Raw genomic sequence first — 27037 nt, forward strand, 5'->3', positions numbered from 1 at the left:
CTGTTTTACTACAACTTTTTCAAGGATTTTAGAGACGAAGGGAAGATTTGAAATAGGTCTGTAGTTTACCAATAGGTCGGGATCTAGATTAGGCTTTTTCAGAAGAGGTTTAATGACTGCATGTTTGAAGGACTGTGGAACATAGCCACTTTCGAGTGAAGTATTTATTATATTAAGAATAGGGTCTATAATTAGGGGAAGAATGTCTTTGAGGAGTCTGCTTGGAATGGGGTCTAGGACACAAGTTGAGCTTTTAGAGGACATAATGGCTGAAGTTATCTCTGCTTGATCAACAGCTGTGAACCTTTCTAAGTTTACAGGTGGATTTATATGGGACGTTAGATTTACAGCTTGGGCTAGTTCAGGGCTAATAGCGGGGGTAATTTCATCTAATTTATCTCTGATTGTTTTTATTTTATTATTAAAAAATAGGAGGAAATCATCAGAGCTAAGTGTAGCTGGGATTGAGGGCTCTACTGCACTGTGACAGTTTGTTAGCCTAGCTACAGTGCTGAAAAGGAATTTAGTGTTACTTTTGTTGACTTCTATTAGATTTGAATAATATCTGGTTTGGGCCTTACGCAGAGCCTGCTTATAGGACAGCAGGCAACTTTTCCATGCTTTTAGGGATTCTTCGGTGTGAGAGCGACGAAATAATCCCTCTAACTTTCTAACTTTTTGTTTATGTGAACGCAGTTCTTGGTTGTACCATGGGGAGGCGCGCTTTGGCCTAATGACCTTCTGTTTTAACGGCGCGACAACGTCAAGAGCAGACTTCAGAGAATTCATGGTCAAGTCGACACATTGATCACTTAAACTGGGACTAAAACTGTTCTCAGCAGGATCACATGACATGTCACTGAATATTGGCTCTATTATTTCTTTGAATTTTGAGATAGATTTTTCAGATATTGTCCTTTTCATTATAACTTTATTTTGTGGGACTGGATGATCTTTAAGAATAAACTGAAAGGTAATTAGGAAATGATCTGACAATATAGGGTTTTGAGGGAGGACAATGAGGTCACTAATCTCTGTTCCATACGTTAGGACAAGATCCAGAGTGTTCTTATTTACAGGTACAATGTATATATGTTAGTAGTTTATTTTGTAGGACGTGATTTCATATATTCCACAAGATCTCCTTGTGTCAAATGCTGTAAACAGTATTTTTTTTTTTTTATATAAGAAACATTATTATATTGAATTAAACAGTATTGAAAGATCATGATCTCTGGTTTATATGATTCAGTATTTGTGCTCTTCATATGAAATAACAGATAAAAGTACTTTAAATTGTTTTACATGCTAATAACCAGGTTTAAAACAACACATTTATCTTGTTCTTATGACGCCGCGATGCCGCGCGCGCTTGTGGGCCCCTGAAATTGCTTGGGGGCCCCTAACTTTGAAAATCTATTTCTCAACCTGTGTGAAGTAATACTCCTGCATGTGTCCTGCCGTTAGCATCACAGTTAGTCATGGGATTGTTTTAAAAATATAATTGACATTCCTCACATAATTATAGAGTATAAATGTTCAAAGACATAGTGAAATCAGAAACAGTAGAGAGAGTAACTATAATCAGTCAGTATATTGCAGTTTTGAATTTCACAGTAACTATAATCAGTGTTGGGAAAGTTCACTTTCTACATGAACTAGTTCAGTTCATAGTTCACACATTTTAAAATGAACTAGTTCAGTTCATAATTCATAATTCAAAATTTTGAACTAAGTTCACAGCTCCAAAAAATGAACTAGTTCAGTTATTATTTTCAATATTATGCTATAATGTTTCTTAATTATTTCCACAGCCCATATTCAACCACAGGCAGCAATTATTTTATTAGTTTAATGCTGAAACATTGTGTCAGATTTCATCTTCATATCCAATTTTGAATCCTTACCCAACCAGGATTTACATTCACATTGAAGGGACAGCCTTCCCCAGAGGCAAAGTTTGCACAGAAATGTTAAATTGTTCCCATTCTCACCGGCATAATTCTCACGTAACTGGTCGTAGGGCGACTCTTTGCTGCTCTGTTGCTGTCGCTGCTTTCAGTTTTGATGCGCATGCGCAGTGCGGTGCGACACTTGAAATCTCTGTCTGTCTTCGCCATCTATCGGCCTCTACAACTTCGGAGCTCTCACACTTGGCAGGCATAGGCTCTTTTTGGGCAACATAAAGTGTGTTTTTCGCCTGGAAGTCTCTAGAAATCTGACACCTTATTGAACGAAATTAAAAAGAACGAACACGCCGTTCACAGACACCAGAATGAACGCGTTAATTCTGGTAATACAGTACATTCAGTTCACGTTCACCAAAATTATGAACGCGTGTATGAACTTTCGTTCAATGAACGCGTTCAGGCACAACACTGACTATAACACAGACATTTTACATAATTGTCTTTGTACCCCGAACACAGCAAATGTGGAATACTGTGGCCCTCTGGAACTCTATTTCACTGGAGGATTACATTTCTTTCTTTTCCCTTGTTTGAAGGGACACCACTCAGATGGGCGTGATGGCGGACGGGACCAGCCGTATCTCCTGTAAGGGGCAGCAGGTGTACCAGTGCCTGGGTTTGTGCACTCTCCCAGTACACAGTGGTGGCAGACACTTCTGTGGCTAAGATCCGATCGGACGCTCCCCTGGACAAAGTGTATCTGCTGGGCTGTGGGGTGTCCACGGGATATGGGGCAGCGCTCAATACAGCACAGGTGAGAGAATTCATCCTGCTTGCAAGGGTAGGTCATAAGAACATTACTGACATTAAAAGAGTTAATTTTTCTTAGAAAGAATAGTCTTTGCTGCACTTTCTTGCAAATGGCATCAGTGTTGTGTTCAAAAAGTAGCCCATTGTCAATGATTGTCCCCATGTATTCGTACTGAGAAACCATTTAACCTCTTTTGCCTGGATTACTGACTGGTAGCCACTAGGAGGCAACATTCAAAAGTTTATCATCATTTGTCATGGACAATTGATGTTTAAAGGTTGAATGGACGATTGGACAAATCTGAGTCTTATTTCCTCGTGGCGTGGACTGACGATTAGTCCTGCGTATCGATCATAAAACGCACCTACCGCTCACCTGCAGCCGCATTCTGGCTCGTCCCCATGAGCAGCACGTTTCCGCGTGTCTAAGCGGATTGATCTATCATAATATAGTTCCCTCAGTGTACGGAACAAAATGAAGACAGAGAAAGACTGTTCGAGCTGGCTCAGAAGAAGACGGAAATCTACGGGAGACAAGAGATGCGATTCGATCCGATCGCACTAATAAACAAACGCACGCGTGTGTCTGCACAGGGGACTGCACATGCGCACTTCCGCCTGCGTTCTCAAATCGCCGAGTATTGTTCACAGCATTCAGTGAAATTCTCCACTACAGGACCACGACTTCTTTCATGGTTGGTTAAAAAACTCACAATGACAGTATCATCTGCACATTTTAGGAGGTACCTGTTATCAAATGCACTTCAGTCATTGGTGCTCACAATAAAAAACAAGGAGAAGGCCTCCAGCTTCCACCAGAGACAGTTAAGACCTCTGAAAGAAGCAGCGCACAGAGACAGTTACAGGGGTCAAGTAGGGATCTATCAAGGAGATGTCAAGGATTACAGGACAATAAGGACATTAAAGGACAATAAGAATCTCAAGCAGCAGTTGTCTGCCAACAACTCTGCCACAGGACTGTGTACTTTCTCCTCTGCACTTCTCCCTGTACACAAACTGCTGCACCTCGACCCTGACTCTGAAACTGATCAAGTCTGTTGCCGACACCACCCTCATTGAGCTCAACACAATGGAGATGAATCCGCTACAGGAGGAGATGCGGTGGCACCTGGAGCTCAACGATCTCCTGATAATTGTATTGAATACGTTTGGGAAAAGTGAATATTGAATATTGTTCAACATGTTTGTAAAACTGATTGCTCAATCGCTTTATCAACCTGATTTTCCAAATCCACCTGTGTGTTTTTTTCCCCAGGTAGAGAAGGGCTCCTCTTGTGCAGTGTTCGGCCTGGGTGCCGTGGGGCTGGCTGCGGTAATGGGCTGCAGAGCTGCGGGCGCCTCCAACATCATCGCTGTCGACATAAACCCAGAGAAATTCAACAAGGCCAGGGCTCTAGGGGCCACCGAATGTATCAACCCCTTGGACAACAAATCCCGGCCCATCCAGGAGGTCCTGAAGGAACAGACCAAAGGGGGGGTGGACTACGCTTTGGAGTGTGTGGGCGACGTCACTGTCATGGTTGGTGAGGCACACAGAGTGTTTGAGAAGGCTGGGATTGGTTTAGATCATAAAGTCAACTGTACCAGCCCATTTAAGGGAGAGCTATTATACAAAATCCACTTAGGAGATCAAAAAACATATTAACTTTGTTCCCCCTTTTCATTTAAACATACTAAGTTGTGTTAAGAGTGATTCTTGCATATTTGAGTCATTTTTATTCTCCTGTGGACAAGACACCATTGGTCCGACAGTCACCGTCTTCACCGCTCCCCATGTCACGCCCACTCATGTTCACTTTGTTCTGCCATTTTATTCTCTTAAATGGCTCGCTTTGGCTCCTGGTACACTTTAGCTAAGGATAAGCTACAAGTGGGGCAAACTCTGCAAAGAGCAGATACAAACACAAAATAATAATATTAATGACAATTAAAGCCGCAAGCGGCGATAAAGGCCCTCGCCCCCCTTGCGTCCGCGGGGTACAAGCCACCTCGAAGAGCACGCCTCTAATCCCCCCGTCTACATCACCTCTTCCTCACAAACAGCACAAACTATATATATATATATATATATATATATATATATATATATATATATATATATATATATATATATATATATATATATATATATATATATATATATGCACATGCACCTTTTTCACATATATAAGATAAGATAAGATATTCCTTTATTGTCCCACATGGGGAAATTTCATTGGTGCAACGCAGGTAGATACAGAGGTAGATACAGAAGAACAGATCACTTATAGGAAGTCTGAAAAACACTTTCAGTAGAAGATCTCCTATAAATAAATAAAAACTCCCATAGACAAATAAATAAATAAATACATAAATACCATTGCATGTGATCACGACAGTAATTGCACATGAATATGTGTCACGACAGCACATAGGTTGCACATGAATTGCACATGAATTCCAACAGCAATTGCACATATGACAGAATTGCACATGGTTAGGTCAGTATTGCGAGTGTTCAGTACTAACAGTTTTTGTTATAAAGTCTGACAGCAGCAGGAAGGAAAGACCTACGGAACCTTTCCTTCGCACATCGAGGGTGGATCAGTCTCTCACTGAAGCTGCTCTCCAGAGCGGAGAGAGTGTCCTGCAGGGGGTGACACTCATGGTCCAGCATAGATGTGAATCTAGCCAGGACCCTCCTGTCCCCCACCTCCTGCACCGAGTCCAGAGCACAGCCCAGGACGGAGCTGGACTTCTTGATGACTCTGTCCAGCTTCTTCCTCTCCCTCTCTGTGATGCTGCTGCTCCAGCAGGCCACACCGTACAGGAGGGCTGATGCCACCACAGAGTCGTAGAAGGTCTTCAGGAGTGGCCCTGTCACTCCAAAAGACCTGAGTCTCCTCAGGAGGTAGAGCCGACTCTGGCTCTTCCTGTACAGTGCGTCCGTGTTATGAGTCCAGTCCAGTTTGTGGTTCAGATGAACACCCAGGTACTTGTATGAGTCCACTCTCTCAATGTCCCGTCCCTGGATGTTCACTGGTAAGGGGGCAGTGGGGTGGCGTCTGCGGAAATCCACCACCATCTCCTTGGTCTTCCCCGCGTTGATGAGGAGGTGGTTCCGCTGACACCAGTCCACAAAGTCCTGCGCCAGTCCTCTGTACTCCGCGTCATCGTCGTCCGTGATGAGTCCGATGATAGCAGAGTCGTCAGAGAACTTCTGCAGGACACAGCTGTCCGTGTCATGTCTGAAGTCTGCAGTGTAAAGGGTGAAGAGAAAGGGCGCGAGGACAGTGCCCTGGGGCGCCCCCACACTGCAGGTCCGAGTGTCAGACACACAGTTCCGGGCTCTCACAAACTGGGGTCGGTCTGTGAGGTAGTCCAGGATCCACTCTGCCAGGTCATACTCCACACCAGCCGTCTCCAGCTTGTCCCTCAGGAGCAGCGGCTGGATGGTGTTGAAGGCGCTGGAAAGATCGAAGAACAGAATCCTCACAGAGCTGCCAGGCTTTTCCAGGTGAGAGAGAGAGCGGTGCAGCAGGGAGATGACGGCGTCCTCCACTCCGATGCCAGACCGATATGCAAACTGCAGCGGGTCCATGGCTGAGCTCACGGTGGAGCGGAGGTGGTCCAGGACTAGCCGCTCCAGTGTCTTCATCAGGTGGGACGTGAGAGCCACTGGCCTGAAGCTGTTGAGGTCTTTGGGGCGCGGTGTCTTAGGCACAGGTACCAGACAGGAGGTCTTCCAGACCTGTGGTACCACCCTCAGCTTCAGGCTCATGTTGAAGACATGCTCCACAACTCCACACAGTTCATCTGCGCAGGACTTAAGGAGCCTGGGGCTGATGCCATCAGGTCCTGCTGCCTTCCTCACTTTAATCCTCTTCAGCTCACTCCTCACCTGTGCTGCTGTGACAGTCAGTGGTTGGCAGGGGGACTGTGTGCTGGGGGGATGGGTGAGTCCAGGCGAAGTGGGGAGCCGATGGTCCGGGGCAGATAAGCGAAGAGGAACAGATGCAGGGCATTGTCCAGCTGTGGAAGAGGGAGCATGCAGCTGTGCAGGGGGAGGGGCGGGTGACCGATCAAACCTCAAGAAGTGAGCATTTAAATCATTCACCCACTGTAGATCCCCCTCTGTCTGGGCAGGGGGGATTTTGAAGCCCGAGATGGTTTTCAGGCTCCTCCACACTCCCTGAATGTTCTTTTGCTGCAGCTGCTCCTCCATCCTCCTCTTGTAGCCGGCCTCAGCCTGCCTGATCTTCCTCCTCAGCTCCTTCTGCACAGTCCTCAGCTCCTCCTTGTTCCCTGACCTGAAGGCTCTCTTCTTCTCCTTCAGCAGAGCCTTCAGTTCACGGTTAATCCATGGCTTGTTGTTTGGAAAACACCGCACCGTCCGGGAGGGAACAATGTTCTCAAAACAGAAGTTGATGTAGTCCGTGATGCACTCTGTGATGGTGTTGATGTCCTCCCCATGTGGGTCATAAAGCTCAGTCCAGACAGTGGTGCTGAAGCAGTCCCTCAGAGCCTCCTCGCTCTCAGCAGACCACATCCTCACCTCACGGGACACCACAGGCTGCCTGCGCACGATGGGTTCATACACAGGCCTCAGATGTACAAGGTTGTGGTCCGAGCTGCCCAGGGGAGGGAGGGGGGAAGAAGAATAAGCCTCCTTGGTGTTGGCAAAAAAAAAGTCCAATGTTCTATTCTCTCTGGTGGGGCAGGTGACATACTGGGTGTATGTTGGTAGAACAGAAGAGGGAGAAGCGTGGTTAAAGTCACCAGAGATGAGGAAGAGAGCCTGTGGATGCTGTGTTTGCAGCCTACAAGTGCAGGAGAGCATTGCTTCACAAGCATTTTCAGCATTGGCAGACGGGGGCCACATAGACTGCGATCAAAATCACATGTGAGAACTCCCGGGGCAGATAGTATGGCCTCATGCCAATAGCCAATAGTTCAATATCCTTGTTACATAGCTGCTCCCTCACTGTGCAGTGTTCGGGTTTGGACCAGCTCGTGTTCACATACACCGCCAGACCTCCACCTCTTTTCTTCAAGCATTCTTTCGTTCTGTCCGCCCGCAGCAGATGAAAATTGTCCAAACCTACAATAGAGTCTGGCATTTCTGCTGTTAACCAGGTCTCTGTGAAAATCAAGACGCTGCTGTCCCTATAAATCCTCTGGGACCGCATGAGGCTCGCTATTTCCGTCATTTTATTTTGAAGGGACCTCACGTTACCCATGACTACGGCGGGAACCGACTTCCTGGGTAGTTTATGAGAATATTGTATGTATAATATGTATGGTAATACTGGGTAGTTTGTGAGAAAATCAGTGGCTGGATAGGAAATCGGTATCGGCCAAGAATTTTGGAATCGGTGCATCTCTAATATATACATTTTATATATATATTTTATATATATATATATATATATATATATATATATATATATATATATAATCGTCTGCCGCAGGATTACTATTGCAACAACACATCATCAGTAGGGTAAAACTAACCTGTCTCACGACGGTCTAAACCCAGCTCACGTTCCCTATTAGTGGGTGAACAATCCAACGCTTGGTGAATTCTGCTTCACAATGATAGGAAGAGCCGACATCGAAGGATCAAAAAGCGACGTGCCAGCACCTCCCTCTCAAAGCTGGAGGACTCTGGCTCCAGGACCTCTTCCTCGTGGGCCTACAAAAAAAAAAAAAAAAAAACACATTGCAATTTAGATGACACAGGCTAAAAAACAAATTGTAATCCAACCAAATGCTTTTACACACCTGTGGGTGTAGCAGAAGGGCCAGCATCCCCTGAAGGAGCAGGAGCAGGAGCAGGGGCAACAGGAGCAGGGGCAACAGGAGCAGGGGCAACAGGAGCAGGGGCAACAGGAGCAGGAGCAACAGGAGCAGGGGCAACAGGAGCAGGGGCAACAGGAGCAGGGGCAACAGGAGCAAGGGCAACAGGAGCAGGGGCAACTGGGAGGTCTGAAGGCAAATCCAGATCTTCAAAAAGAACATTATACAGCAGTTATATTTTAGCCCAGTACATTTACTGCAATATTATTCAAACTTTTACTATTATAATACAGTATATTAAATGAGGCACATATATGTTGCCAATATCATTTTCCAGTTTCATCAGCTCTTTGATAACTTCACACTCTCACTAGAAGCACAATCAGCTGTGCACTATAGATTCTAGAGCACTATAGATTCTAGAGCACAGCAGATTGTGGAAACATTTTTTTGAGGCTGTGCGACAGTTAAATAGGCTTGACATTAGATTTTAGTCACTCATTTTGCTGTTCGTGTCAGTAATTTAAGTTTTGTACCTACGTAATGTATGTCTCAAATGCATCAAAGTATTTTTAAAGTCTCATTTCAGGTGGATGAGATCTCTTGTTAGCATTAGCTCGTAGCCTAGCTAGTTGAGCAGAACAACAACCCTTCAGACAGCCCTGCTGCTGCTTCTTCTGCCCCCTTCATGTGTCCCTACTCTTCTGCAGATAACTAATCTAAACCAAATAATTTGCGCTGGTTTGTGTTGACGAGTTCATGTGTTTATTCAGACACATGAACTCGTCAACACAAACCAGCGCAAATTATTTGGACCGCATCAACTATCAACACGTAGATTGTAATCGTCTCAAAGTTATAATAACTTACCCCACAGTTCAGTCTCCTCTGATCCTCCTCCAGGCTCGGTCCTTCTTGTGTTCCACCAAAGTTGAACAAATCTGAACATTTCTGCCACGAAAGATTTTAACGCTTTGAAGCTTATGCTTGTCAAAGCGTCTAGAGCGGAAAATGGCAAAACGCACCCTCCGCGCCGCGCTCCACGGCGAAAAAGCAGGAATCGCGCCGCGGGAAACGCAGGAGGTGTTCGACGCGCGTTTACATAGACTTTGAATGTAAACTGGACACTTTGGCCGCCGCGCTCTGAAAGAGTTGTAGTTTTTAGCAGTTTTGCCCTGGGCGCGTTGAGCTGCTACGCACCGCGCATGCGCGCATGCGAGTCAGTTTGGATCGGCCGAAAACCGGCAATTATGACATGGACCGGCCGGTCACCGATTCTGGCCGATTCGACCTAAAACCGGCTTTTTTAATCGGCGGCCGATTGATGGGTGCATCTCTAATATATATATATATATATATATATAGCCAGCTGTCTACAACAAATTAATGGTCTTGTATTTTTTTTTTTAATTTTTAAAAATCTAATTTGGAGTAGGCGCTAGAGAGCCATTTTATTAGCTAGCCACTACATTTGCATATCATTGCATTCAGCTTTGAAATCTCCACAAACGCTACGTCAAAACTTCCCCCCAAAAAAATGTTTAAGAAATGTAGATTTAAAAAAAAAATTCCATAAATTACGATTTTGTTTAAAATTCACGATAACCACACCATAAAACGTATCAGCTTCAGAATTCAAACACTACTTTGCTCATGGATTTTGTGTCTTGTGGCCAAGTTTAAAGTGATTTTGATCAAAACTGTAAGAGAAAATGCCAAATGTACGACGAGGTGCACTTTTGCCAGTGCCGAGTTTATTCAATATGGGCGACTTCCTGTATGACTTAGGGCGGGGTCATAATGTTATTTTTTACGTCCTCCCTTGAACTATCTTTTGGAGCCAGCGTCATATTTTTACGACCACATTTTTTGGCGTCGGGCTCCCATTGGCCCAATGTTATTTGATTTTTGAGGTGGCGCTACTGAGCCGTCTTTCAATGTTTTTTCACGAAACTATTAGAGCTCACAGAGTTCTAATTTTCGATACCGCTCACGAGCATATCCGTCTTTGTTTACTACTTGATTTTTGCGTTTTTCCAGCCCCCGGATCCAATTTTAATAAGTCCCTCGCCGGGACGATACTCGTCTTTCGGCTCGGGCCTAATAAAAACAACTTTATCCGTATTTCCACTGAAGCTCACTGATGTGTCAAGCTGACATGCTCAGCAAAACAAAGCTAGCACACGTTAGCATCTAGCAGTTTCGAGGCGACGCACCGCACTCATGTTATATTTTTATACTCAACATATTATATTTCCAGTGCTTAATGCATCTATCATTATGCACACACATTGTTTAATCTGTTTTTCACTGTCGCCCCTCAAGGCAAGTGCTGTGGTGATTTTGGGCGTTACAAAAATAATTTGAATTAAATTATCCAAACCCAATTCATTACACAAAGATACTTGGTGTAGAGGAGCAGAGAAGTAAAATCTTACCACAAACTGGATGTTTTTTCTTGTTTACTAGAGTTTTAGTGACCTCAAAGTCCCTCAAACTTGGAATTACAAAACATATTTTTGTGAATGGCATGTAAGGGTACAGTACATATATAGATTCATGATTAAAATCTATGAAGAAAACATTTATGTTTGGGTAATGTCCGCTGCTCACTTTGCCATGGAGACTCATTCCATGAATGTTAAAAGCATTAGTAACTTTAATTTAACATTCACACAAATAAGTTCAACTAAATGTTGGTCGAGCTGGTTATTTCACATTCACTTTATCATTCAGACATTTTGATTTCACATATTCCAGCTGCTCTGCACGTTAAACCTGAGTTGTCTCTGATGCAGTCTGAGGCGCTGGAGTCCACCATCGATGCAGGGGGCATGTGCGTAGTGGCGGGCTGGTCCGACCCGAGGCCGCTCAGCTTCCAGAGTCACCTCCTCGTGGGACGCACGCTCAAGGCCACATACTTTGGAGGTGAGACACACTTCACATTACAACTTTCGCTCTGTTTTATTAATGTGGCTGGCAGGTGTTGTGTTTGCAGCCAATCACAACAGACGCCTTAAGTCGCTCTACAATTGTGTGTGTAATTCAGTCAGAAGCAAGCCACAGCTGCTCTGGGGTAGACTGACAAAAGTAAGGTTGCCAACCTGTCCTCTGACCACCACCATTCAACCATTCACACACGAGCAGGGGGTGAAATGTCTCGCTTAAGGACACAGCGGCAGTCTGCTCCGATCACGCCACGAGCTCGCTCATTGTAACGCTCTTTTTGCAAGCAGTTAGCTAATAAACCATGTGTGCTCCGTGTGTGTTGTAGGTTGGAAGGGGGTGAGGGACATTCCTGCTCTGGTGGACAAACACATGAAGGATGAGCTGAAGCTGGACCAGTTTATCACAGACAGACTGACGCTGAACCAGGTTAACACAGCCCTGCAGGATCTCAAAGCTGGAGATGGGTGAGGCATGTTTCTGGACGGAAAACATAATTTTAAACGTTTTGCAGCAGTCCAAAGTTAACGTTCACGTACCTAATGCCTTCCCACTCCCCCGTGCGGACTGATACAACACACACGTGCGTTTGTTTATTAGCGCAACGGAGCGCATCGCATCGCTCGTCTCCCGTAGATTTCTGTCCACTTCTGTGTCAACTTGAACTGTCTTTCTCCGTCTTCATTTTGCCCCGTACACTGCGGGAACTATATTATGATAGATCCATGCGCTTAGGCACGCGGAAACGTGAGGAGGAACCGCAAGCGGCTGCAGGTGAGCGGTAGGTGCGTTTTATGATTGATACGCGGCAGTACAAATGATTTATCCACGCCACGATGAAATATGATACAAAATTTGCTGAAAAAAATCATCCATACCACCTTTTAATGCCGATGAGCTTGAAAGCAAATAAGTTCTTTACTGACTACAAAGGGCGCTTTGTTGACTTCAAATCAAATCAAATCAATTTATTTTTGGAAGGCCCAAATTCACAACAACAGCTGCCTCTGAGGGCCAACTTGATGTTGCACGTGAATGCTTAACATTTTACACAAATCATCATGCTTGATTTATGGTAATACTTTAACAATGAGACTTTTCTCTAGTTCTCAGTAGAAATGAATAGACCCTTTATAAGTATTGACCACAAAATATCACAAAATATGTCAGATGAATGAAAACCACACAGACATGAGTGATATCAGAGCCTGGTTTAAAGACATTTACTTCTGTACTTTTACTTTACTTTTACTTTTTATTCCATTAGAGATTATGGTAGAGATTATTTTTTAAATGTATTAGACAAATATTCACAGAAATGTTGACTGCACAGATATAGTAAGGTTAAGGTAAGGTAATCATCATTTGTAATAAAAAAAAAAAGCCAAAATTTCTACCCTGAAAATTCAAAATATTTGCTTATTTTGGTCGTTTCACACATTTAACATTTTAAAGGGTCTATGGGGTCCCTGTTTAAGTGAAAAGGCAAACCACAATGGAAGTCAAACGTAAAAGTGAACGGGGTGGAATAAGGTGGATATACCACGTTGTCATCCACGTTATACACATAACAAAGCTGGGAGTGTGGAGTGGAGCGTGTCCTCGTTTATACAGATGGCATCAGTCTATCGACAGTTGTCAGGCATATCATGTCTGCTTGTCTTTCCACACTTCAGATACAGTTCTATAGAAACAAAATAAGGGCCAATTCATTGTTAAAACGGGTTGAACCGGTGTGTTTCATAGCCAGCAGGCAATGACAACCCTTAATGTTTTGGAGGGATAGTACATGTGATCAATATTTATCACAGTTTTGCATTAGTCAAGCTACAGATTGTGGAAAAAAATAAAATAAAAGTAAAAATTACAAAAATACAGAAAGTAGCACTACTTCCGTAGAGTTCTAAACTAACCCTCTACCTGTGTCATCAACTTCTAAAAATCCATCCAAATGCAGGGCTGATTCACAGAGGAACAGATTTCTAAATGTTTAAACTTTCATTTAGCAATATTTAACTCGTGTTAACATTATGGTCGAACAGTTATCATATGTCAGTATTTGCTGCTCTTGTCCAACCAGGAAGTACAATAATTTAAACTTCACAAAAAACTTCACATCTTACTTGATTCAAAGTGTTGATTTCTCTTGTGATTGTGAGTAACTCTACAAGTGACAAAAGATGACAATATGAACTGATTTCAACGTTTGTCTTTCTTGCTCTGCTCCTTCGGAGTTTTTCTCATTTCGGTCTCTACCTTTTAAAAATACCAGATTTTGAGCATTATTTATTTCCTTCATATTATAACATAGTTATACATAGTTGCTGTCTTTTCGTTTTTTATATTTTCATTTTGTGTGTGTTTTTTACAGAATCCGATCTCTTATCAGCCTGTGGTAGACGAGCATATGAATACTACACCACAATTCTTCACCACTAGATGGCCTCCTAATGCTGTGAAAAACATTGAAGAATTTGAATAAATGCCAAATATTTATTTTTGTTTTGTTTTGCTTGCTCATTATTACTATATTGTGAAACTCCAAAGCTTAAATTGTGTACATAATCATGTTCAACTATATTATTAACAAACAAGCTCAAGTATTTGTCTTTGTCTTCCAAAATTATTTTTTATCGATATCTAGAAAAATATGAATTGTATATAAATACGATTTTTTTCGATGTTAAAAAAAAATATATAATGTCAAAATTAATTGAATTCGATGTCAATCTTTTTTTAATTTGATGTTAAAAAAAAAAAATAAGACGTAAAAAAATTCATAGACGTTAGTTTTGTTTTTATAACAACCAACCAGACTGAAGCAATCGAGCTGATCGTATCGTTCCCATTACTCCCCATTTTTTCCTAATCCATTCCGTATGCTTTGCTTTTTAAGAATGAAAATATACTTTTAAATGAATAGTTTAAGTGTGCGGGTTATGATATGTATGTATATTCACATTTAGGAATGTATGTGGCACAAAACACAGAAAGCCGACAGTGCTAGGTCCATACGTTATCCTGCAGCGCCCTCTAGTGCAGGGGTGGCGAACCCCCGGCTCGCGAGCTGCATGCGGCTCTTTGCCTGGTTTCATGCGGCTCTTTTACGTTCATATCAACATTTGTGTTTGTGTTGTACCAGACGGCGCATGCGTATGCGGAGGCGCCCGCAGGGTTTTGTTGCGCATGGGCACTGTGCCTGTGTGTTGGCCTAGAGGTTAGCGACACGGCTTTGAGTGCAGAGGCCCAATAGATCAATACCCGACATGAATTCTCAATCTTGCATTTTTTTCCCCTCGTCTCCTAACTACATAGTAAAAGAGGACTAGAGAGGAATGCTGCCAAAACCCCTGAACTCATTTGATATTGAAATAAACGATTAACGATTAAGAGGGTTTCGATCTCACGAAGCTCTGCACTCAGAGCCGTGTCGCTAACCACTGTGCCTACACACACGGCCATTTCCCACCGGGGGTGACGGGTCTTTCCACAACCGCATTTGGGCCACTCAACTGTACGGAAGTGGAGCTTCGGCATTCTCCGGACCACGGCTCGGCAGCCAATCAGAGCCAAGCACACAAACTTTGTCGGCCAATCAGCGCGCAGCATGCAAATTTTCACTTGTAAACTGTCATGGCGCGGGCCCAAGCCCCCCAGCAGCCAAGATGGCCGCCCATTCAAGTCAATAGGAGCTGCTCAGTGTCGCATGTCGCCAGTTAGCCTTTAGCTCTCCAGCGACGTGCGGCCCAAGTTTCCGTACCACGTGATTGCGCTGACCAATCAGAGAGAGTTACAAGAGCAGCGCAGAGCACAGTGTGAGATAAAGCGAAATATTAAACTACTGGTTTTAAGAAAACTGAAGGATTTTGAACCGGAAAAAGTTGACCAGAACACGAGGTGAGGAGAGAGCAAAAGTCACTGCGTCATCATAAAATCAAGCCGTTTTCACTCATGGATCTATTAAAATATGAGCTTCACCTTAAGTCCAGCTCATGGTCTAAAGCTGCTGCTTCTTTACTTTTACATCAGAACATTTGCTCATTAATGCAATGTGTTTTTTACACGCCAGTTTGATTATATTACAGTATATACATATATCTCTGACAATGGAAATAATTCTGATTCTTAAGTACATGAAACGTATGATCTAAAATTGATTTCTTAAATCACAGATGTTTTTATCTGCCAAATACCAATCATTCTACAACATGTCAAATGTATTAACATATTTATCTAGCATGAATACTGACTTCATCATGACTTAAACATGTTTTGTGGTAAAGTCACGATTGAGTCAGTATTTATGCTGCTTGTGTAATACAAATAACAAACTGATGGACACGAAACGTAACATCATAAGTTTATACCCGGCAAAACGTTCCATTTCCTCGCTTTCTTTCCGCAGCATTTCTCACGTTCTTTCAGTTTTTCAGGCAAAACAATTTAAAAACATCGCTTCTGAGTAGTAGATCCACGGCCCTCAGGTCCGTGGTGGTCATTAGTTCCATGATTTGATCAGTTATTAAACTCATAGATCCATATTTTTACGCCTGTAGCTCAGTCGTGGCATTTGGGCTATTTCAAGGCATCTCGGCCCGTTCACTTCACCTACACGCGCTCTGATTGGTCTAGACGGTCACGCGCTGGGCTGGAGCGGTGCGCTAGAGCGTAGCCGAAGCTAACAGCTTAGAATGCGTTTTAAAGACAACTGAACAATCTTAAAATTAAAAAAGTCAATGACCCAAAAATAGGTAAGAATTGTCGCTATATCCGACATTTTTGAAAGCTTTAGGTGCTCTTTCAGCTGAACACGAGCAGTTTTTCGTTACATTGCGCTCTATGGAAAAAAACCTTTCTGGGCCGTGGGATTTCTTTGGCTGCAGTACCAATGGAGTGGCCACTGGGGGTTGTAACGACATGCTGCGGCTAGCCATACCCTATCCAGATATTATAATAGATCCATGCGCGGGCCGAGCATGGATGTATTATATTATCTGGATAGGGTACGCCCCCTCTGCCTCTGGCTCCAAATTGAGTAGTGGCCACTCCGCAGAATGCAGCCTTTTGGTCGGACCATTTCAAGAGTTCGGTCTCTAAAATTACCAAACATGCTAAATTGTTTTTAGTCTAAAAGTTTCACTCTTTGACTGTTTTTAAAATACTTAAAAAATACATTTTTAACTTCCCGGTGAACGGTGTACACGCACCGAGCGCGCATGTAACCCTCGTGAACGAGCCTCAGGAGAACACGTGACGGAAACTAAACACAAGCAGAAGAAAGTGACGAGACAAGACCACGATGCACGTAAGTTGTGTTTGTATGTCATTCCTCACGTTTCACACATCGTTCCATGTGAAGTGTAAAACAACGATTACACAGTAAACACAAGTTAACACAAGCTAACACAAGCTAACACTAGCTACACGTTTAGCTACACAAAGATGCATTGGAACAACACGTCGTGATGGCTCGTGTCTTCTGCAAATAAATAACTCATTATTTCTCCTACTAAATGTTCTAAGAGACAAAAGGTTAAGCACAGATCAAAGAAAACTAGAGAAAGAAAGGGAAATAAAGTGACGTGTGTATGATGTGCTATCAATAACTAACAATAATTCAAATATAACCTGCTGAAATGGGCAATATATTACATATATAAATGTAAAGGCTGAGACAACATTTGAGGTTTTATTACCCATTTAAAAATGAAGTGTGCTGTGTTTAAACAGCAAAGCACACGCTTGTTTTCTATAGGAATGTCATGGATTTACTTCCATGGAATATGTAGAGATTTAGCAAACATGTCAGTTATGTTCTAACTTCTAAGGTTTAAACTTATGCAAAAGTAAACGACTTTTGGTTCTAGCTTTAAATGAATGTGAAAAGAGGAACTTTTGTGTTACAGAGCGAAATGTAAATCTGGCAATAGCATATTCCAGCTTTTCTCTGTTAAATGTGCATAATATATTGTAACGAGCGGTGGGTGAAAAAGTCACGAGAAACAGGGTTGCTCGTATAGGCTTTAATGTTTTATGACGACAAGCTCCAGAACAGATCGTAACAGTTTTTTTTTTTTTTTATCAACAACCACTAACTTCCCGCTTCAACATCCCAGACCACCCCCACAAAACTTCCCGACAACCATTTCGGCAACATTAGAACGCTTACACAGCCCCCATCTAGCATGATTAGCTGTCCCCAGTAATCCAACCGTCCACCACAAAGTCTTTCAAATGCGAAGGGAGTCTCCGCTGTCTCCGCTGCTCACGCGGTAGCTCACCTCTGGGGGGCCCAGGGGGGCTACCCAGTACAGGCTGGTTTTGGTCCTCTGGGGGCTCTGCCGCTGTGACCAAGGGTTGGTAGGGAGCAAGTCCGTCTCTGTGAAGAACTACTACTCTGCCCCTCTGAGATAGTTTCACCCGATACACAACGTCCGACAGCCTCTCAAGGACAGTGCAAGGCCCCATCCAGTGGCTACAAAGTTTAGGTGAGTGCCCCTTCTTCCTGACTGGGCTATAAACCCAAACTTTGTTGCCCGGACTAAAATCCTGCCCCTTGCTGCGGAGGTCATAGGCCCTCTTCTGTTGGATTCCTGCGTTGGTGAGGTGTTCCCGGGAGAGATCATGGACGGCCCGCAGCCGTTTTACCAGGTTGAAAAAGTAGTCCGGCCCCGCCTCCCCTCGTACTTCTGGCTCTGGGGGCGAACCAAAGACAAGGTCCACTGGGGTCCGTAGCTCGTGGCCAAACATCAGTGCAGCAGGAGTACACCGCGTTGACTCTTGAACAGCCATCCTGTAAGCCCACAGGACAAAGGGGAGGTGACAGTCCCAGTTCTTCTGTCGATTGCTGGTGAGGATGGCAAGCTGTGTGGCAAGTGTTCGGTTAAAGCGTTCAACCAACCCGTCACTTTGTGAGTGCAATGGGGTGGTCCTGGTTTTCTTCACTCCCAGTCGCCGACACACCTCCTGGAACACCTTAGCTTCAAAGTTCCGCCCTTGATCACTATGGAGTTCCTCTGGAACTCCAAATCGGCAGAAGAACTCGTCCACCAGCTTCTGGGCAGTGGTAACAGCACTCTGATCAGGAACCGCATACCCCTCTGGCCACTTAGTAAAGTAATCCATAGCCACAAGGACGTACCGATTACCTTGATCTGTGATGGGGAACGGGCCCAAGATGTCAACACCCACCCTCTCCATGAGTGCCCCCACCTGATACTGCAGCAACGGGGCATGGGAACGACGAGTAGGCCCTTTTTGTGCAGTGCAGGCATCACACCGATGAACAAACATTTCCATGTCGCTTCTGCACCCTGGCCAGTAGAACCTCTGCCTCAGCCGCTGTAAGGTCTTAGTAACACCAAAATGTCCAGCTCCCACTGACCCATGGACACATTGCAGAACTTTGGGTCTCAAACTGTGGGGAACAAGGAGCTGCATGGTTTCTCTCTGTCCATTAGGGGAACTCCAACGACGATAAAGAACCCCATTCTGCAGACTGATGTTGGGCCATTGGGAATGCAGAGCCTTGGTCTCTGGGTCCAGCGCTGACACGATTGACCATTCCGCACGTTGGCCAGCCCCGACCCAGGAACGGACCCGAGCTAGGACTGGGTCCTGTTGCTGCTCTTGCTGGAGTTGCAGGGGGTCAATAGTCTCTTGGACGTCCGGCACCCCCAAACACTGCAGTGCCGCCACTTTGGTGCCTGGATGCCGCTCTTCCACTCTATGGCAAAACCGACACCTCTCTTCACATGGCCTCCGTGAAAGGGCATCAGCATTACTGTGTAGTCGACCAGCCCGGTGCTGAATGTCAAAATCGTAGTCCTGCAGGATCTCTATCCACTTGGCTAGCTGCCCTTCAGGTTCTTTAAAGTTCAACAGCCAGGTGAGAGAAGCATGGTCCGTCCGCAGGACAAAACGTTGACCATACAAGTATGGTCGGAAATGGCGAATACCCAACACCACTGCCAGCAGCTCCCGACGGGTGACACAATAGTTCCTCTCTGGTTTGGTCAGAGAGCGACTATAATAGGAAACAACCTGTTCCCCATGCTCCCCTTCCTGGGAAAACACAGCACCAAGACCCACATTGCTAGCATCAGTGTCCACAATAAACATTTTATTTGGATCCGGATAGGCTAACACTGGTGCTTCAACGAGGGAACAGCGAAGGTGGTTGAATGCCGCAGTACAGTCGTCCGTCCATTGAAAAACATGGCCCTTTTGGGTCAACTTGTGGAGGGGGCTTGCGATGGTGGCAAAGTCCTTGATGAACCTCCGGTAATAGGAAGCCAGGCCCAGGAAACTGCGCAACTCAGCAATGTCATTGCTTGGCATCATGGCTTGGCCTGTCTCTGGGGAAGGCGGCTGCACCCGCGACGGCAGCTCTCTCTGTGGCGTATCTTGAGTATCGTGAGTATCTTTCGTGAGTATCTTTCTCATCTTCAGTGCTGACCAGTGAGTTCAGTCTGTCTGTGCTGTCCAGAGCTCTACAGGTCACTGCAGGTCACTACAGGTCACTGCAGACACAGAGTCATCTCAAGTAAACTCCTGACGACTCCAAAGCAAAAGGTATTTTAATATTAACTTGTGCCTCGATTAAAAGTAAACAGTGTACAATCAGTACTTTGAATTTATAAAATGTCTCTTTTGTTATGACCAAAAAAACTGAATGATAATTGTTCTTCAAAAGAGCCACTGATGTGTCACATGTGTCTGTGAAGCAGCTTCAGGACAAACATGTGAAGTGTATGTTCTATGACTTGTATAATCTAAACATGTGAAGTGTATGTTCTATGACTTGTATAATCTAAACATGTGAAGTGTATGTTCTATGACTTGTATAATCTAAACATGTGAAGTGTATGTTCTATGACTTGTATAATCTAAAGCTGCGACATGTTCTATTTGTCCCTCAGTCAAATGGAGGAGTTTACTGAAGTCCTTTGCACCAGAAGACTGCATAGCCATGGAAACAAAGTATTGTTAAATACTGAGATATTCAGTATTTAACGCAGTAATGTCACATTCATGTGCATATAACTGATGTAAAAAGAGTGTTTATTTTACCATTATTATTAGTATTATTTTGTCTTACGCTGTTTTTATTTTATCTTTATTTTTCCCCTCCATTCCTTATTAAAAAATGAGAGGTTTTGTCTATAGTTTTTGTTTATAAGAGTTCTATTAAGATCGATCCATTAAGAGTTTTTTTTAAACTTCCTATAAGTTTTCTGTCCTTTTCCTCTGTATCTACTGTGTTGCAACAACGAAATTTTCCCATGTGTGGACAATAAAGGAATATCTTATCTTATTCAGTATGTTCTATTTGACTTATACAGGTTGTTTTATCATTGTTACTATTTTTATGTTGCACTGAATCACCAAAGCAAGTTCCACTGTTTGTGAATTCTGTTCTTTGACAATGGCAATAAACCTTTTCTGATTCTATTAATGATGATAATAATAATGAACAGTACACAGACTTCAAAACTCCTTAATAAGGGAGTCCCACATTGTAGCTTTAAAACTCATTGGAGCTTTAAAACTGTGGCTAAAATCAATTTATCATTTGTAGCTATAAACAGATTTACATTTATTCAACAAGTTCATTCATGTTCATTATTCTTATTAAATACATTAATAAACAAATGTGTTTTGTATGCATTAAATATTGACATGACACACAAACGACACAAAAGGAAAAACTGAATATAATTAAATACTGCTTAACTCAATTATGTAACAGAATCGATGATTATATTTTATATTTCTTCTCATTTGATTAAAAAAAAATCATATTGGCCAAATTATATTATGTAAATAAATAACTGAAAAGTTAATAACAAAAAACAAATACCCAAACTAAAAACTACAGAAAATGATGAGGACGTTATTCCACCTCTAAATGAGCAAATGTAATTCATTGTCATTAAACCAGACTTGTTTTCTTAACACTTCTTTATAATTCTCTTAATATCAGACCTTTACAACATGATACATGTATATTTGTAGATGGATATAACAGATGGAGAGGGGGGATAATGACGCGTGCTTGCCCTTATGACGCGGTCTTGCCGGGAATCAATCAAAAAAACACCCTGGTTACATATATGAAGCACAAATAGAAATGTAAGAAGGTTAAAAGCTCTGAAAAGTCGATTTTGCATGTTATGGGACCTTTAATCAAACGCTTCCCGGCCCGATTTAATGAAAATATTCACTTTTTTCTGAGATTTATTAATAAAAATGACCCCGTCCTTGCACTCGAAAATACTCGTCCACATTTCAAAATACCCCGTCCAAAATACGGGAAGACGGCCCTCATCTAAAAGAAAACCAGCAATATTGAACTTCAACATGGTATGTAAATGATTTTTGGTTTTGGACTTTGTTGAACTGAGAGTTTGTGTGTGTGAGACACAATGTTCTTTGTTGAAAATGACTGGCTTGTGGTCTTAGTACTTAGTAGTCAATTTCTGTCATTATCATGGTTGTGTGTGACATGATATGTGTGTGTAAGAGGAAGGGATGGGGTGATGTTCTTGTGTGCCCATGTGTATGATGTGGCTCTTTGCGGTAACACAGTAAAAAATGTGGCTCTTCGTCTCTGACTGGTTGGCCACCCCTGCTCTAGTGGCTACACTCTGAGCAATCAAATTAACCATCAGACAGCTCTCCCTCTTTCTTTCTCGCTCTCTTTATTTCTCTATGTATGTATGTAGCACAAAACACAAAAAGTCAACAGTGCTCGGTGCATACATATCCCAACTGTGAGGCACTGCATCACCACAAACCCGAAGTGCAATCCTGAAGAGGTGACACTATCACATCTCAAAACACTAAACCTATTGTGTTTAGGTTAGGTTCTGTAGAGAAATACAACCATTTACTCATATTATGTATTATATGATATCCCAATCATATATAGAATATTGTTGTATTATTATATTGGAAAGAAAACACAAAAAACATATCATTTATTGACAGGGAAAATACAAGAAATATTTAGTTCAATTTATTTACACACTGACAGCATTCATTTATGTGACAGTAGTGTTCACATTAAATATACAGATATGCTGCAGCAGCTGAAGAGAGGAAAGAAATGTATATTATTACATTTTACCAACTTTGATCTTACAGTAAATAAGCTCTTTCCGTCCTGTGATTCCTCCAGAACAGGCTGTTTGGACTGTGCAGCTGCATGTAAGAGAATAATAATAACTAGAAAATCTGCAAAGGCTGAAGCCATTGCTGGGGTGTCTGCGTCTCTCCCTCTATAATAATGAGTCATATTTAGCTATGTTAGTAACAATGCACACTTACATTTGACCTGTTGTTTATATCACTGTTTTATTTAGCAACGGGGAAATTAATTACATTTTTTTTGCAAACTAATTGCAGCTCAGGCAAAATAAAATGCAAAACTCATAGCTTTGTAGTACACAAAGGTACAGTAAACACAATGTAAAAACGTAGCATGGAAGCTTGAAACTAAAGTGAAGGCATTTCCCCATTGTGGGACAATCAAAGTTTCTCTTACTTTTTGTCATGAATTGTTGATGCTACAAATGGTGACTTTTTATGCACGTATAAGAGACAACACAACATGCAGATCACGTAATATGGCACCTTGTATAAAACCGCACAACTGCACACCTTTAAATGCAATGCAGTTTAACTTAACAGGGGTGAATATCACCCAAAACTGACAAAAAGTCGCGTTAGTAATTTAACAAAGACATCGACTAGAAGACGTGACTAAAAACTCAGTTTCAAAAGTGCACAACACAACAGGAACTTTTCCAGAAAACGTTCTCAAATGCCCGTTATAAATGCCACAAAATGCGAGTGTTCAGGGGCAGCAAGGCCTATGGGGAGTAATTGGAACGATACGACCAGCTCGATTGCTTCATTCTGGTTGGTTTGTAAAAACTCAAAACTAACGCCTACGAATTTTTTTTTTTTACATCGAAGTTCTTTTTTATTTTTATTTTTATTTTTACAAATTTAAAAAAAATTAATCATATTTATGAATATTTTTACTAGATCTGATGTAAAAAAAAAACAAATCGAAGTAAAAAAAAAAAAAAATCTTAATAAAAACACAAAATAACCTTCATACTCCGGGGCCAGACCTTTGGAAAGGTTTGTACATTTTGAGTTGATGGGTGTGGTTTATTTTACTGTAACTTTTTTCATTGTTATGCAGACATATATATTCATAATACCATACTATAAAACTATTATGATATTCATATCATAGTGTATGTTGATGTCACATTACCGTTACTTTATAAACCAGACACATAAAGCTGGTCTCGACAAGAAAGAGTTGTTGAGGAAAAAATATGTATCTTACTATTTGTTCATGGCGTCAATAATCAATGCATGTATTTGATAAGTTCGCCCTCTGCAGGACATTGACTGCAACTGCAGAGCCGCTTCTCAGGCCTAGTGTGGGTGTTCATCTGCAGCGGAGGCGGCGCTAAAACTTCTACGTATCATTAACGACATCGAACTCCACGAAATAGTCAACTGGAAACTGAATGAAGATAATCATGAGGTCAAAGGTCAGGTGAGCCACAGAAAATTGAAGGAAACTAAAGCACAGAGGGTAGTTTAATAATAATAGTAATTACTTGTTTTTTATTTTGAAAAATGGCAGGGATGTGGGTGGGGATAGGGGGTAGGTGAAAACAGGAATTTTCTGAGCACCAGAGCCTCATGTCATCAAACATGCAGGAATCAATCAAAATCATTTTTTGAGTAAAAGAATGATGAGGCAACACTGCTGTTAAAAGGTCATTAAAGTTGCTTTTGCATAATATATACCCTTTAAAATATCTTCTGTACTACAAAAATGTTCAACTCTCAATTTAAAAAGTCTGTTTTAACACTGTAATGCATAAAATGACAGACAAAAAACATCCATTCAATATTGGTGTAAATTTAGCCTTCTAACAAAATGTGTTAGAAGGCTAAATACTCCAGTTTTGATTATAAAATTGTAATGGAAATATCACTGGCTCTTCTAACTCATATTTGTCTGTCTTTTAGCCTTACCTGTTTAGTGCAATAACGTGGATGATGGAGGAGGAGAGATGGATGGATCATTGACAAACACAGATGGAGAAGTAAATGCCAGCGCACAAATAAAGCGGAGTCTACAGCAGAATGTCACAAAGAGGCCCCGCGTTTTCATTTTGTTTACATCCAGATTAAGAGATTTGGAGCTATTATTAAGCTGTGTGCCAACATGACAGGAAAATCATGGGCAATATTATGCACTTTGGAAATTCTCTTGGCCTTCATAATGCTGCATTCCAGTTGTTCTCGCAATTCCTGCTTGGAAACTTGAGTTAGAAAATGCTCTGCCAGTGGCTCTCAGCTGTAGGACCATCTTATCTCCTCCAGATGCCCTCCATCGGTGCAAAAGCTCTGGAGATCCAGCTAATTGTTCTTGGGGGTGAAGTTAAGCTCGCTTTACTTTTCTGTACATTTCTGATTGTAACATGCGTCTATTTTTGTAAGTACCAAAATAAATGTATTTAAGTTCTTCTTGTATGTATTTTGTGTATTATTTTAGGTTCAGTCACAGGGGCCTGATGTTAAGATAATCCTTTATTGTCCCACATGGGGAAATTTCATTGATGCAACGCCGGTAGATACAGAGGTAGATACAGAAGAAAAGAACAGATAACTTATTGGAAGTTTGAAAAACACTCTCAGTAGAAGAACTCCTATAAACAAAACCTCCCATTTCCCAACAAGGGATGGGGAAAAATAATAAAGATAAAAATAAATAAATACCATTGCATGCCGCCTAAGGCCCGAAGTCACTGGGATAGGCTCCAGTCACCCGCGACCCCGAAAGGGAACCAGCGGTAGAAAATGGATGGATGGACCATTGCATGTGATCACGACAGTAATTGCACAGTAATTGCACAGTAATTGCACATGAATCACGACAGTAATTGCACAGTAGGACTAACAGTGTTTGTTATAAAGTCTGACAGCAGCAGGAAGGAAAGTTGTTGTTATCCTCCTCTGTATCATAAAAGTAGTTTTCAGAGCCCACACTTTCCTCTTATTTGAGTAACCGTCCTGTTACTCTAGTAAAAGTGTTAATCTTTTCACTGTAAATCCAGGTGATAAAAACTCTCCCACAACTCACTATTCAAACTAAATGCTAGCTTTTGACAATATATCATGTATATATATATATATATATAGTGTTTATAATTATTTGAACAGTTTAACTTCCGATATGATTATTTTTTCTTTTTTGTATCCGTCCTTTCAGTGTGCATTATTTAATGTTTTGTTCTTCCAATTACATTGATTTAAAATTCTAAATCAAATAATTTATGATTTAGTATTATTTAGTATTTCTTACTCGAGCTTCCCAAAATATGTTTTCACTCCAACTTGAGTTCTGGACCACTACTACCGTATGTACTTCTACTTTTGTGTTATTACAAAAAGTATATGCATTTATATTGCAGTAGTGTTACTCTTGTGTAGTTTGTGTAACTCAGCCCTGAGTCTTACAGATAAATGTTATCAACACATCGCATTATTCTTCAGGAGCTTCACCCTGAAGATGTGTTCCTCTGGTTCTCCTGCTGTGGATGCTCAGACTCTGGGCTCTGGGTGTGTGAGGCTCTAAAACAGGACAATGAGCAGAGCCTCCGCCTCCGTCTGCGGGACTTTAAGTGAAGCTGGCTCAGGACACACTGAAGACAGCTCATAACCAAATTATTATGGATGTCACTAAATTATAAGTAGAATGCTATCACGCAAATGTTTTTGAATCCATAAATATACAAAAAAACTACTGGATTTAAACAATTTAATAGTACCTTAATATTGAATAAAAGTAGTCATTGATTAGCGATTTTTTTTATACATTTATATCATATTTGTCATGGTACACAATGTGAACGTTTTAAAGTTCTATGACCTATTTGGGAGTGTCTATAGAGCCGCGGCGCACGGCCGAAACTGCTAGGCAATTTTGTGCCGCAGCTCCTGAAACTGTTGGGCTCTGTAGCCACGGCCTTTGTATTTTCAGCGCACCCTCTTGTGGCTTGTGGCAAATGTTAGTATTGTAGTACTTTGAGTGTTTAGTCGCACAGTTCTGTAACCCAAAGCAGTAAGTTATTTCAGTTTATATTTTTATGTAACATGTAAAAGTTTTACCTAAGCAAATTAATTTGTGATTGTAAATGTTATATATAATAAGAGTATAGTCAATATATATTAGGGCTGGTTAACAATTAATTTTTTTAATCACGATTAATCGCATTATTTCCCTGATTAATCACGATTAATCGCATTTTTACGTGCAAAATTCAAAATGAATTCAAAAGAAGTGAAAAGTGCTTCAGCATTTTTATTCAGTAGCAAACATTAAGTATTCACTTGCCACAAAATCCTGAGCCACAATCATTGAAGATGAACAGGCCACTTCGGAGGTAACGTCAGAAACATTGTAATCTCATTAAACATTAGACACTCAAAACACATTTTAGGAGCAGCAGAACCAGTCTAACCAGAACCAA

General features: G+C 41.9%; 1 pseudogene; it reads left to right on the top strand.

Moving 5' to 3' along the window:
- Nucleotides 1–11964, top strand: part of LOC140349123 (alcohol dehydrogenase class-3-like) — a 39125-nt pseudogene extending 27161 nt beyond the window's left edge.
- The last annotated feature ends 15073 nt before the right edge of the window (nucleotides 11965–27037 follow it).

This window comes from Eucyclogobius newberryi, unplaced genomic scaffold, assembly GCF_026437365.1.
Source record: "Eucyclogobius newberryi isolate DKJ021-1_F unplaced genomic scaffold, fEucNew1.0.hap1 SCAF_11, whole genome shotgun sequence".
NCBI classification, from domain to species: domain Eukaryota; kingdom Metazoa; phylum Chordata; class Actinopteri; order Gobiiformes; family Gobiidae; genus Eucyclogobius; species Eucyclogobius newberryi.